The following is a 15720-nucleotide window of genomic DNA, read 5'->3' on the forward strand; positions in this document are numbered from 1 at the left end:
GTGCAACAATGAATGAATGGAATCCCAAAATCTCTGTAGATGTTCATTGAAATGAAAAATAAACAACCTAAATTAAAAAAAAAAAAAAGAAGAAATCTTGAAAGGTAATTTCTCTTAAATTAGTAGAAACTTGGTTTGGAATATGCCGTTGCATGAGTCCCTGTTTGTGATATACAATAATTATCCAGTGGTAGATTTATTGTGTTCAGTGGGGGACTATATTTGATTCATAGACAATGTTTGAGTGTAACTGTGCTGCCAGTTATATGAAGAAGAATGTTACACAGGATGAGAAGGGAGGAAGACTCATCAATAATCTTGTTAATGAAAAGTGAAGAAGACTTAAAGCACTTACTGGAGAAGATCAAAAACATTTTGGATTATATCTCAATGTTAGGAGAACATAATTCCACATATATGGACTAATAGATACCATAATGATTGATCAAGAAAAGACTAAAGTTGTCAAATATTTCATTGTGCTTGAATGTATAATCAACACACATGGTAATAGCAATCAAGAAATAAAAACATATGTTGCATTGAGAAATGCTACTAAGGACCTCTTTGAACTGCTTAAGAACAAGGTTGTCAATTTAAACACTAAACTGGATACATCTGTCCCAAATCATGGTATTTTCCATTATTTTATATTCATTTGAATATTCTGGATAATGAATAAGTAAAACAAAAAAAAATCCCTCGTGCTTTTGAATTGTGATATTGACATATATTATGCAAAATTCCTGGTATTGTCAAAAGAACAAACAAATGTGACTTGGAGAAAGTGTAACTAGAGTACTCTTTACAGGAAAGGATGGGGAAACATAGTCTCTCATATACTTTGACTATGTTTTCAAATGCACCAGACCTTGGAAGAAGACATTATACTGGAAAAGGTAGAGGATCAATAAAAGAGAGAAAGGTCCTCTCTTGTGATGGTAGTGCAAGGTAGGGCAAAGTTTTGATCTGTTCCTAGGTTTGCTATAAGTTATGACTGACTCAATAACAACAAATTGCATAAATCATTTAAATGAACCTTCAAAAAAGAATACCATCCAAGGAAGTATTTGTGTTTTAAGCAGGTTTCTCCCCCAGGTGAACAAAACACAGCAGGGATATAGCCAGGAAAAGAAAGTAATTTGTTCTTTAGTGCATGGATTCATCCTTAATCAGAGGACAACTTGTTGGTAGTTAACATCAAAAACTATAACTATGTGTAAGAAATCAAAACAAATGAAAAAAGAAAAAAAAACCCTAAAACCTCCTCTCCTTTTAGATAAGAAAATTTACCATTAGCATAATTTATTATAAACTCTTTGGCCGAAGTAGAAGTCTTAAAAGGACTTGTAATCTAAATTACACACTAACTTATGGACTCCTTGACTTTATTGAATTCAGTTGGAATGAATGAGGGCATCTTTATCCAGTTGCCTTTGGCCTGCATCAAGGATGTGCTACTTATAACATTGATCACCTTTTATAACAGAAACCTCTGTTAATACAAAAGAAAAGGTATGGATAGAATTCACCAGCCTATTTTAATGTTTTGCAATCTAATTAATCAGTCTTCACTATTTTAGTGATCTTAATTTTAAACTTCTAGGCATTGGTTACATTAAATCAAAGTATTGTTTTCAAACTGATTTCTTTGGTCTCACACTCAACAGATGAATTTTAATATTGGAAATAAAAGTTTTAAACTGTATTTTTATGTAGAAAATATTAAATTTCATATAAATAATTCATATAATTTCATACAGTTATCCATCTATGCGTAGAGTAAATCAGATACAGAGATAAAATATAATTAAATTATTTCATATTTTCATTGCTTTACATTTAGCATTCTTTGGAAGACATATGAATCTTACTTTCAACTTAATAAATTCTGGCAATTTGTCTACCTATTGGCTCATTCTCAGTGCCATTTCATCATATACAAAAGTAATCAAGAATATTTGACTTCTCTGTTTTCTTAATCTCTTGTTCTTTCAAATTTCAAAGGAGTAGGATAGGATCAAAGTTCTGCTGCCTTGTTTAGTTCGTCAGTGACAGGTAAACTTATAAATAAAAATGAACAGGTTGTGTTCCATAATTATAGTTCGCCTTTTAATCATCTCTTTAAATATACAATATATCTGAAACATAAAATTATGTTACCATCATCATTGTCATCATCAACATGATCAAAGAACACTTCTGAGACCAGAAGGATGTGTACAAAAAAATTATTAATAAAAAATTTTAAAAAAATTGGAAACTGGAAGCCATAGTTTTATTTAATTTGGACAAAAGAGATATATACACATAAATAAATAAATGAAAACGAGTATATTTTACCTCCAGGTTGAGTGACTACATGATGATAAACATTCCTTAAAGAATATGATACTTGGGGAATAGCTTAGGAAAACGTTGAGCTAATGTGTTATTTGTACTATTAGGTATCATTATGTTGACACCATAACAATCTTCTACATAACAAAAATATATCTCGCCTAATCTTGTGCCATCTTCATGATCATGGGTTTGTTTGATTTCATTGTTGTGGTTATTATATTAATCCAAGGTTTCCTTGATTGCTATTCATTTTCTATTTTACCAAACATGCGCATTTCAAGGATTGGTCTTTTCTAGTGATACATCAAATATAAACAAGGTGAAGTCTTAACAACTTCATTTTTAAAGAGCATTCCAGTTCTATTTCTTCTAAAACAACTTTGTTTTACTGGAAGTCCAGAGAATATTCAGTGTTCTTTGACTATACCATGTTCAAATATAACAAATTCTTCTTTCTTTTTCACTATTCTAGTTTAGCATGCATATAATGTTATTGAAAAGAACATTATTTGGATAGATACACTTTACTTATCAAAGTGACAGCTTTTCTTTCTTAAAATTTCAGACAAGTGTTTGGTAGCAGATTTTCCCATTCTAAGCATCATGTTTCCCTGACAGAAGATCCTATAAACATTGATTGTATTATCTAATCAACAAATTTTGTCTTGCTTCTCTTTCCATTTACTGATCAAAAAGTGCTTATTACTGTGAATATGGGCAGAATTGTGTATGTAGTATTTACATTTGTTGACTATGTTTCTTTATTACCTCCAAGTATCTTCTAATTCTTGAGTGCTTTGTACTGATCATGGCATGAAATTCTTCTTTAAAAAAAAAAAAAACACAAAAAAATCCCCAACAAACTTTTTTGATGAATTATTCATTGCAAATACTTTTTAAAATTTTTTTACAGCATATTCTTCCCATTTTATTTTTTCCCATTCATTTATTGTTGCACATTTCCTCCTTGCCCACTCCTCTCCCCAGTTTGCTTTTCTCTTTGAAAGGAAAAAAAATAAAAATCTTTCATTGTTATACAACCTTCCCCTCCCCCCGCCCCCCCCCCGCACCTGCCAAAGTCCACAGTCCACTTTACTATACATTTATTTTTCTGGAATCTTGTCATGAAATTAATACCAAATCATATATTCTTTTTAAACAATTCTGTCTTCTGTTTCAATGCAGTATACAGTATTTATCCCCTCTTTTATTAGGTTCCCCCCAACCCTGATATCAGTCCCGTTTTACAACAGTGGCACAATTTGGTATTTTTTTCTTTTGTGACTATGACATTGCACTCAGCATTATGTCCTCCAGGGTCACCCATTGTGTATAATAGTTCATGAGTTCCTTGTTTTTCAATGCAGCGTAATATTCCGTTGTGTGAATATGCCAGAGCTTCTCTCTATCCATTCCTTTGTGGATGGGCATTTGTGTTGTTTCCAACTCTTTGCTATTGTGAACAAATAAGCAATAAACTTAACTTCAATTTATTCTCTATCTATTACAATATTATTTTTGTCCTATTTTGATATTTTTGTGTCTTTTTGTACATGTGTAATCTATGCTGTAATTTTTGACCTTTATCTGTGTTTCTTGTTTCTTCATTTTTGGCTAACAATATTATGCTATCTGTCTGTCACAAGTCATTAACAAGTCTTCTTCAACACCTGATGCTATTTCCCTTTTCATACAGCCCCATTTATTGTACTTTTTATCCAGAATATATATTGAATTAATGAGGTGAAAATATAACCATGATACACAATCAACCATGATACACAATTATTTTAGTTCTGAGCGAGTTAATATTCTCTGGTTCTGTTTGAAGGATCCTTGTGCATATAGATTCCATAGAAAAATAAGTAAATATTCTGGAATTTCCATTCTTCATAATGTTATTTGTAGCTGGCTCGTATAGAACAAATCCTTTAAATTCCAACCCATATTACATTTCTGTGTTGCCAACTGTTGATCATTTTCTTCAGAAAACCTGAGTGATGCCAGGAAAGAGAAAAGAAATTTAAATACAAATACAAATGTGGAGAATATGTAAGTAGGGGGAAACATTCCAAAAATGCATTATTGTCTAAGTAAATGGTACATTTTTAGATGATTTCTGTAACCTAGTTTTGTATTACAACTAAAACATGACAGAAGATAAGAAGACTGTGTGCTTATACATGGATCAATGAGATAGATATACATGGTAATTTTGTTGAAAAGTTAAGAAGTATATTTTGATGAGTTGTTTATATTTACAAGGAAACTATGAAGGTTTTGTAGATTTCAATCATTTAGATACAAAATTAATTAAAATGTCATTTAAAGTCTATTATAATTTATATTGTTAAAATGATAGAAAAAAAAGTTGAAAAGTTGATATTCAACATAGAAATAAGTCAAATATATAAAAATATGTTGTCATTGTTGCTGTATGCCATCAAGTGAGAAATGACCCATAGTCACACTTCCAGTGGGCTTTTAGAGGCAGTAAATCATAGAGATTACCCATCCTCTTGTGGAGCAGCTAGTAGATTCGAACCATCAGCTTTTGGGATTGCATCATATAGTTTCTTAGTCCTAGACAACCAAAGATTCTCAACAAAGACAGGAAATATAAATCAGTAAAATTGACTTATATAAACAGCTTGATTCAGATATACCTTACCTAAAGTAAAAATTCATAATACATTTTGAGTTCTGTGAGTTTTAGTCAAATTAATTCAACTATCAACACAATTAAGTTGTAAAATATCCTTGCAACATTCATCTAGGTGATATAAGACTGGTCTCTGCATTATTGTACAGAGGTAACTCGTGGTTGCTGTGATGCTGAACACTGTGACGCTGAAGTGCCAAATGTGATAATGGTTACCCATGGGGGACAGTGTTTGCTGAAGCTTCCCAATTAAAACAACCCTGGAAGCAGTAGCGGCATCCACTTCCGAAATGGCTTGCCTCCGAACCTTTATGAATGGTGCTCAGACCTTTTGTTCATAGGGTTGCTATGAGTCGTCTACAACTCGAGGGCACCTAACAACAACAACAGCAACAACTATAACTTTCACAGTATCCTTTTGCAATTCTAAACTTACCAGCTTCCCCTGAGAACCAATAATCTGATTTCTCTATTTTTTTCTAAAAATCTCAAGTATTTAGAATAATATTAAATGGATATCAATGGCAAAGAAGGAACATTTGATTCTCCTCTGTGTTTTGTCTCTTGCCTGTTAGCATTTATTTTGAGATGATATTGGAACATGATTTCTTAGACTGCTAAACAAAGTACTCACTACCATATCAGCACACTTTTGACTTTTCAAGCAACATAGGTATTCAATATAAGATCAATATGAATTTTGTCTCAGACTAGTAGTTTGAATGTGTCAAAATTTACTTTTCAGTGTACCATACAACTTTACATTGTTGTTATATACTTTTGAGGTGGAACAGACTCATAGATGAACATCCAGCGGTTTTCAGAGACTGTAAATTGTCCATCTTTCCTCTGTGGAGCTAAGGGTGAATTTGAATGTGCCTGTGGATTTGCAACTATAAAAATAGTGTTGGATAACATGGGGACAGCCAAGTTTGATTTCTTCTTATTCCATAAAGGGAAATTGTCTCCATCCACAGAACTAAATGAATTTCTATAAGGTCAAACATGATCTCCCACATGCCTGCAAATCTTTCTAATAATGTCAACACCAATCATACTGCCCTTGTTGTTGATATGTAACTTGAGCCACTTGGACTCACAGTGACTCTATCCTGAGCCAATTTAATTGTTTCAAACTCCCCTACCCTAAAATTCCCCCTAGTCACTGGATTAATCCATCTCATCCAGAACCTTCCTCTCATGCACTGTCCCTCCACTCTTCTAAGCATTATGTCCTTCTCTAAGGACCGGTTCCCCCTGGAAGCATGCCCAAAGTATGTAAGAGGGAGCTTCAAAACCCTTGTCTCCAATAAGCAGTCTGGTTTTACACTCTCTAGGACAGACTTATTTTTCTCTTAGCAGTCCATGGTATGTTCAATACTTTTTTCCAGCATCACAGCTCAAAGGCATCAATTCTTCTTCTATCATTCATAGTAATTGTCCAGATCTCTGATGCACAACAATAATTGTGAAGGCCATGGCTTGTATCAGGCACACCTTAGTCTCTAGAATAACATCATTGCTTTTTAGTACTCTGGGGAGGGTCTGAAATCCATTGCAATAACTGTGCAGACTACAAAAAACCATGCTCACAATTATAGCTGTTATTAGGGAAGTTAACAGGCTATAGTACAAGTTGGCTGCAGGATATAATTGCTCAGAGAGTAGGGTTTTCAGATACGTCCACAGCACTCACCTTCACCTTTCAGCTTTAGACCACTGTTACATACTTCTTTTAGTCCTGCTAGTTAAGGTATCTTCCCTTGTCCTCCAAAAAGCTTGGGTTAAGTCTTTTAAATCTGATGCTGTGCATGGGGTATCAAGCTCAAGGTCAGCTCAGTATAATATCTGCTGTGGTAGCTGGTAGGCTCCATTTGAGTAGGGCCGAAATCTTTGACCAGAATGAAATGTACTGCATTCTCTAATTGTTCTTTGCTGGTGGTAGGATTCTCTGCTTCTCCTGCTGCAACTGCTCAATTTAAACCTAGTCAGATGGCAAGACTAGCTAATCCCCTTGTGGATAGTCTAATATACTCATCCATGTGACAAAGTTAGAGTGAAATGACTAGGAAAGCTACCAAGAACAATAAACCCTTGAGACCACAACAGTACAATGTCTTACCAATAAGCTACCAAAGCTCCCTGATTTATAACATATAGAGTAAATGAAAAAAGTACATTAACAGAGAACTGCCAGATATGCAGGCTGGATTTAGAAGAGGCAGTGGAACTAGAGATATTATAGCTACTGTTACATGGATCTTCACTGAAAGCATAGGATACCAGAGGAATACTTATCTGTGTTTCATTGACAATCCAAAGGCATTTGACTGTGTGGATCACAACAAACTATGGCTGACTCTAAGAATAGGAATCCTAGAACACTTGATTGGGCTCCTACAAAACCTATACTTGGACCAGGAAGCAGTCGTCAGAACAAACCAAGGAAACACTGTGTGTTTTGAAATCAGGAAAGGTGTATGCCAAGGATGCATTCTATCTCTATATCTTTTCAATCTATATGTGGAACAGATCACTCAGGAGACCGGGCTCTATGAGGAGGAATATAACATCAGTAGTCAAGAAAGACTCTTCAATAACTTTCATTATGCATGTGACAAAACCTTGCTTGCTGAAACTTAGGAGGAGCTGAGACATTTGACTGCAGCCTTAAATATGAATTGAAGCTCAACATCAAGTAAATATTCTCACCACTGGGTTAATTTGAGATTTTTAATTAACAGCTTTAGTTTACTTGGCTCCACCATCAGCACTCTTGGTATAAGCAGCCAGAAAATCAAAAGACAAATTGCATAGTGAAAGCCTGCTTTCAGGGACCTCTCGAGAATACTAAAGAGCAACAATGTCAGTCTGGAGACTAAGGTGCACTAGATCCAGGCCATGATCTTTGTATTTACTTGCTACTCATTAGAAAGCTGGACAATGACTAGGGATGACAGAAGGAGAATTCATGCTTTTGAGTTGTGGTGCTAGAAAAGAGTATAAAATATACCATGGACTGCTAGGAGAACAAATAGGTTCATCCTACAGAGGGTGACACCACGCTGCTCCTTGGAGGCAAAGATTCTGATACTCCATCGACATACTTTGGGCACGTTGCAAAGAGGGCCCAGTTGTTGGAGAGGTTCATAATCCTTGGGAAGAGAGGGAGACACTTGATGAGATGGATTGACTCAGTGATTGTGGTAATGGGGTTAGGGATGTCAGAGACAGTAAAATTGGCTCAGGATAGAGTAGGATTCAGTAATGTTGCATGTAGGGCCACTATGAGTTGCAAGAGAATCAACTTCACATAACAACAACAACAACAAAACCCATATCTTATTGTATGACTCTTTGTATGACATTGTCCATTACTATCAGTAAGATTATAAATGTTATAGGTATTTATATTTATGTGAGCTCATATCAGAATGTCTTTTTTTTCTTTTTTTAAAAACTATTTTTTAAAGAAACTTATAGAAGCATTTGGTTTTCACTCATTTATTGCTGCACTTTTTCCACTTTCCTTCTCTCTCTCCTCTCCCCCAGTTCACTTTGTAATGCATCTCCTTTTTTCCAGATTGTTGTTATGCATACAACACCTAATTATATATTCCATTCTGAGAAATTCCTATTTCTCAGACTATCTTGTTAGAATTCCATGGTCCCAAATTTAAATGTTTTAAAATTCTTGGCAGTGCTTAAATATTTTTTTTTATCTAGATGGCAATGTAACATTTTTCAACAGAATTTAAATATTTTTAAAAATTTAAAGACATTAAATTGGTTTCCAAAATTCTATGTAGAATATAGCCCCTCCCTCCCTCACTGAGGACTTCGGTTGGCGTGTGAAAAATCTATGAATGAATGAAAATTTTGTGCCTGTACACGTACATGCATGTGTATGTGCTTGTGTGTTATATCAACAGAATTTTATAGATTTTTTTGAGATTAATTTCAAATTTTCTTTAGGAATACTCAAGGTAGCAGTGTGAATATGGACATGTATATCTTCTTACTGTAATACTAAATATTCTTTTTTCATATTTTTAGTTTTTAAGATGTTTTTATTTTATTCAGATTTATTTACAAAGTTTGTGTTCATTGTTTTTCACAAAAGATCCTTCCCATTTCCTTTACCCACCCACCCATCGAATTGTGCAACCCTGTGATTAACACCCCATGCCCCAATCTACAGCCCCCCATTTCCATCCCCACTCCCACCATGGATCCTCATACTCATCTGTAAATAATGGTTTAATCCAGTCTAATACGACAAAGTCTTTGAATTATTAATTTTTCTTAATTTATCAAATAGTGAAAAATGGTAAATTCTGTTTTAACACTTATGAAAGATTTTCGTTGTTGTTCTGAAGTGCCTTTGAGTCGCAGGTGACTCATAGCGACCCTGTGAAAGGAAGTCCTGGACACCTCCTATACAACTTTTGTCCTTTCTCCAGGTTCATAGGGTTTCCAGAGGCAAGCTATTGTGGAAGTGGACGCCACTCCTGCTTCCAAGCTTGTTTTAATCGGAAAGCTTCACCAAACACTGTTCACCATGGGTAACAGTACGCGGCTTCACAGCAACCACGAGTTACCTCTGTACAGCAAGTGGATATACTAAGGTTACACGACCTGGAAGAATGTTTCACCAAAAAACAATTAAAGGCAGGCCTGAGTCAGGCAGGAGTAGAGTCACCCACCTTTGACTTGGGCGCATGGCTTTCTGTCCGCTAGGCCAACTGCTCCCTCTCTCTTTATGCTGTTGTTGGTGGTGTTGTGAAGTGCCTTCGAAAGGCAGGCGACTCATAGCGACCCTATCTTATGAAAGATAGTGAAGTTAAACTCCTGACTTTCATTTTTCTACATTAACATGTTATCTGTTGATGCCTTTCATCAATTGTTTATGTTAGAGTTTTAGAGTTTTTCTAGTTTATCTCTTAAGAATTTGTATGTAGGCAATGCTGTCGCTCATTTAGTATACTTGTTTACTGCTTGTTGAGAATATTCTCAAAGAATATTATTCTTCTGTCTTTTCTTGGTTACTAGTTAGAGAATATTTTAATTATATTTTTGAAGGTATTGATTTTATTCTTAGATTTACTTTTATTGCTTTTCTGTTTAGAAAGACATGTGAACATTTTTCTTAATCAATGCTTAAAGTCCATTGGTTAAAAAAAAACAGAATGAACAATTTATAAACAAAGTTAGTGCTTTGTTTCGCACCTATTGCTCTAATCTATAATATTTCTTAGTTACCATCAATTATTAAGGACTGTCAATCAGGAAAACATGCAAGAAATCAAAATTGTTTCCTAACTACATATGCAATTTTTCTATCTGTCATGACATAAAAACCAAACAAATACATTTGGTATGGTATATGCACTAGAGAATATTTGATTTTCTTTTTGATTATTTTTTTAATAACAAAAACCCAAAATACTAAGGTTTTATATTAATTTACTACCTCTTTGATAATTTCAACCAAGTAGACCTGTTTGGTTCTTTATTCTCTCACATTTATAATTCTTGAGGGATAGTAATTACATGACTTTTACCTTACTTCTGTTTAAGTATTTTTAATAGAATTATACAAATAAAAAACAGATAGAGGCAAATATATACTGTAATGTAATATTTTTTTCTCAACTGTGTAGCATAATTAATTGCTCCAAGTTATGTATATACCTTGTAGCTGGTCTATTTCTTGGTTTACAGGCGTTATATCTGTTGTTCTTGTTGTCAGGTGTCCTCTGGTTTACTACAGCTCATAGTAACCATATGAACAATGGATCTGAGCCCTGCCCTATTCTGTACTATCCTCATCATCTCAGATGAGCCCATTGTTCTAGTCACCGTATGACTCCATCTTGTTGAAGGTCTTCCTCTCTTTTACTGTCCTTTCACATTTCTAAGCACTGGGACCACTTACTCATGTGCACAGTCAAATTGAAGTTGAAGAAAATGAAAAGACATCCACATGAACCAAAGTATGACCTTAAGTGTATCCCACATGAATGTAAAACTCAGCTCAAGAATATGTTTGAGGAAATGCTTTATAACAGTGGTATGACATGGGAGATTGGGAGGAGAATAAGAGTGGATAGATAATGACCATTGCACTGGAACAAATGAAAGAACTGTTTAAAATGAATATATGATTAAGCATTGTATCTATTACAACAGCCCAGAATAAGAGATCTATCATTGCAAAGAAGACTGCAAAATGGGAGAGGTAGGGAATTGTGTAAAAAAAGAATGATGATTTTTGAAAAAGTGAACCAGGGGAGGGGAAGAGAGAGCGAGGGGATAAAATGTGCAACAATGAATGAACGAAAATCTAACTTTTCTGTAACTGTTCATTAAAATCAGAATTGAAACTTTAAAAAGAATATGCTTGAGGAATTGAACCATAATTATCAAAGACCAAACAAGTTAGGAGAGTGTATCAAAGATAAAATCCATGAATAGAACATATTATAAAAATAAGAGGGGAAAAACCCCAAACAAACTAGATGTCAGAGGAAACTTTGAAATTGTTCTGGAAGAGACACTGAAGTTCTGTAATGAGGTCCATACAATATTCCCAATTCCATAAAGTCCGCACTTCTGTTAAGAATTTTCCTCCTCATATTGCTGTCCTTTCCAAAGTCTAGATTCTCTGAGATTTATCTGAAGGTCTTTTGAAAACAGATTTTTATTATTCATCATTGGAATTTCTTAATCTAATACTTTAATCCTAAATTTGTTGTTGTTACTGTAGACTGTTGATTGGGAGCTGACCCAAGAGTGGGTTTTCAGAGACAGTAAGTCAAATGGGAGAAGTTTGCTCATCCTTTCCCCATGGAGTATCTGGTGGATTCCTACCATGTGCCTTTGGGATTGCAGCACAACTTCTTACCACTAGCCCACCAAATCTCCATAAACCTAAATGTGGCCTCCATTTACAGATAGATTTGTCTTTGAGTAGAAACTTCTCTGTTCTTATGAGAAAATGGGAACAATATTAGTAGTAGAGTCAGAAATTGTCATATGTCAAAGAGAATAATGATGAGATTCAGTTCAAAACTGATGTCTGGGTTGGAAGTCATACATTCTCCAACCTTTCACTACTTTCCACCCTTTCTACCAATCTGATTTAAATCATTATTATGTTGTTTTTAAGTGCTATTGAGTCGTCTGTGACACATAGTGACCACAGATACAATAGCTCTGAACCATGCCCTACTCTGAGCCAGTCTCAATGTTTCTGACACCTACCCCTATTATCCGTCTTACTGTGTCAATCCATTTCCTCCTATGTCTTCCTCTATTGTGCTGCCCTTCCATCTTTTCAAACATCATATCCTTCTCCAAGGATTTGTCCTTCTGTCAACATGTCCAAAATACGTAGGATAGAGCTTAAAAAATCTTTGTCTCTAAGGAATAAATTGGTTTCACCCTCCCCAGGACAACACTGTGTGCTCTCTTGACTTCAAAACTCTTCTTCAACACCACAGCTCAAAGCAATAGAGCCTTCTGTTCATTGTTCAATCGAGTCATTCTATTCGTTGTCCAACTTTTTGATGTGTAGGAAGTAATTGCAAAGACCATGCTGGAATCAGATGCACCTAATATTGAGACTGATACTGTTGCACTTTAACTCTCTAGAGAGGTCTCTGACAGGAGATTTTTCTAAGGAGTTTTTTCATTTCCTGACTACTGGTGCCAAGACTGTTCATTGTGGAGCTGAAAAAGCTGAAATAGTTAACAGTCTCAATCTTTTCCCCATCTATTGTCATGCTGCCAATTTAGCCAGTGATGAGAATCTTTGCCTTCTTGCTGTTGAGTTTTGATTTGTATTGAAAACTCCACTCTTGAAGCAAATGTTTCAAGTCTTTCTCAGCTTTCACAAGCAAGGTTGCGTTATCAGCATAATGCAGATTGTTAATGAGTTGTCCTCCAATCCTGATGCTATATTCCTCTTCTTAAAGTTGAGCCTCCTGAACGATCTGCTCTTCATAAAGATTAAAAAGGTATAGAGACAGGATATATCTCTAATGTACTTCTTTCTTGTTTGTGAGCTATGCAGTGTTTCCTTGCTCTGTGCTGACAACTGCTTCTTGGTCCTGGTATAGGTTACACATGAACACAATCAGGTGTTCTGAGATTGCCATTCTTCTCAATGTTAGCAACAGTTTCTGTGATCTGCTGAACCAATGCTTTTTCAGAGTCAGTGAAACACAGGCATTCCTCTGGTACTCTGTTTTCAGCCAACATCCATCTGATATTGGCTATGATGGCCCTAGTGCCATGGCCTCTTCTAAACCCAGCTCTTATTTCTGGGTGTTATCTATTGAAATACTGTTCCAGTCAGGTAGTTGAATTTTTTAAAAAAATAATCTTCAGCATAATTTTGCTTGCATATGATATTAGTGATATGTTCAATAATTTTAGAGTTCTATTATATCTTCTTTCTGTGCAATGGGGATAAATATAGATCACTTTCAGTTGGTTGGGTTGGTTTCTTGTCCTCTTGATTTCTTGGCACAACCAGATAAGCTCATTCAGGGCAGCATTCTTTTGCTGAAATACATCAATTATTATTCCATCAATTCCTGGTTCCTTGTTTGGACTTCCTCCTTCATCACCATTGCCTCTTGACTGTATATTGTCTAAAGATAGTCTTCTGTGTCAGACATTTTTTGTTGTTTTTGTTTTTGGTTTGATTTGGTTTGTTTCTTTGTACCATGAGTCTGAGTCGGTGTACAACTTCTATCTTCTATCTTGACATTTCCTAAGTCATTCAGTATTCTGCCCATACCATCCTTAAGTAATGCATCTCAATGCTTGAACTTTTTCTTCAGTTCCTTCAACTTAAGAAACTCCAAGCAAGTTAGCTCCTTTTGATTTTCTGACTCCAACTTTTTACACGTTTCATTGTGATATTATGAGCTGCCTTTTGAAATAGTCGCTTAGGTTCCTTAATTTCCTGATTTCTTCCCTTTGCTTTGTCTTCTTAGCACTCTAGTGCAATATTCAGAGTCTCATCTAACATCTTTTTTTTCTTTCCTTCTTCCTTTGCCTTTATATGATCTTTTGCAATCTTTATGGATTATATTTTATATATTTTTCCACAACTCCTCTGGTTTTTGTTCATTAGCGTGCAAGGCCTCAAACTTATTATTGAGATGGTATTTAAACTCTGGTAAGAAGACTTAATGCCATATTTTGGTTCTTGTGCATTTTTATTAATTTTATTTTGCTTCAACTTGAATTTGCAAATGAGGTGATGGTCTGTTCCACAGTCAGCAATGGGCCTAGTTTTCACAGCTGATAAATGAGATTCTCTAAAAATTCTTACCACACTTGTAATCTATTTGATTCCTATGTAGACTATCCGATGAGGTCCATATGTATAATCACCTATATCAGTCATTGTTATTGTTGCTATGTGCCATCCAATTGCCTGCAACTCTTAGTGACCCTGTGTAAAACATCTCTGAACACTGCCCTATCCTGAGCCAATCTCATTGTTTCCATCAGACCTAATCTAACTTCTCCAGTTACTGAGTCATTCCTTTTTTGGGTCTTCCCCTTCTGTGCTGTCCCTCCACCCGTCCAAGCATGATGTTCTTCTCCAAGGATTTGTCCCTCCTGGTCATGTATTCAAAGAACGTGATACAGAGCTTCAAGTTCCCTCCCTCTAGGGAGCAACTTGGTTTCACCCTCTCCATGACCAACCTGTTTGTCCTTCTTGCAGTACACAGTATGTTCAACACTCTTCTCCAGCACTACAACTCAAAGGCTTTGATTCTTCTCATTACTCCTTCAGTATGCTTTTTTTGTCTACTGAGTTTGATAATCTGTTGCAGTGGCCTCACAGAATTCAGACTGTTCTTAAAGTTAAGTAATTTACTTAGAAACAAAGTACAATTAAAGGAACAAAATCAACAGATTATTATTTGGGAATCAGTATCAGGAACTATGTAGGCTGAGATTTCCTCCAGTATTAGATAACTTTCTTAGTTCCTCTTGATTGCTTCAGGATAGCCTCTTCTAAGATCCCTCAGGACAGACTCTTGGCCTTACCACCTGTCATTGGCTCTGCTATTAGATCTCTTCTAAGCATTTTACTGTCTTCAGGATTATAATCCATAATCAGTGTTACAGCACTTCTCGAGGTCACTTGCCTCCCTTTTCTCTGCTTCTTTTTACTTCTACCTAATGCTCTTCTCACACTGGAAGAAATCTATATTTGTTCCCATTCCAAAGAAGGGTGACCCAACTGAGTGTGGAAACTACAGAACAGTGTCATTGATTTCACATGCAAGCAAGATTCTACTGAAGATTATCCAAAAACGATTAGAACAGCACATCAGCAAAGACCTGCCGGAAGTCCAGGCTGCGTTTAGAAGGGGTCGTGGTACTAGGGATATTGTTGCTGATGTTAGATGGATCTTAGCTGAAAGCAAGAATACCAGAAGAATGTCTATCTGTGTTTCATTGATTATGCAAAGGCATTTGACTGTGTGGATCATAACAAACTGTGGCTGACTCTGAGAAGAATGTGAATCCCAGAGCATTTAATTGTGCTAATGCGAAGCCTATACTTGGACCAAGAGGCAGTAGTCAGAACAGTGCAGGGTAACACTGCATGGTTCAAAATTGGGAAGGGTGTGTCCCAGGGATGCATCCTGTCTCCATACCTTTTCAACATGTATGCAGAG

Source organism: Elephantulus edwardii, unplaced genomic scaffold, assembly GCF_000299155.1.
Source record: "Elephantulus edwardii isolate Elephantulus edwardi_28Jun2011 unplaced genomic scaffold, EleEdw1.0 scaffold00018, whole genome shotgun sequence".
NCBI lineage: Eukaryota > Metazoa > Chordata > Mammalia > Macroscelidea > Macroscelididae > Elephantulus > Elephantulus edwardii.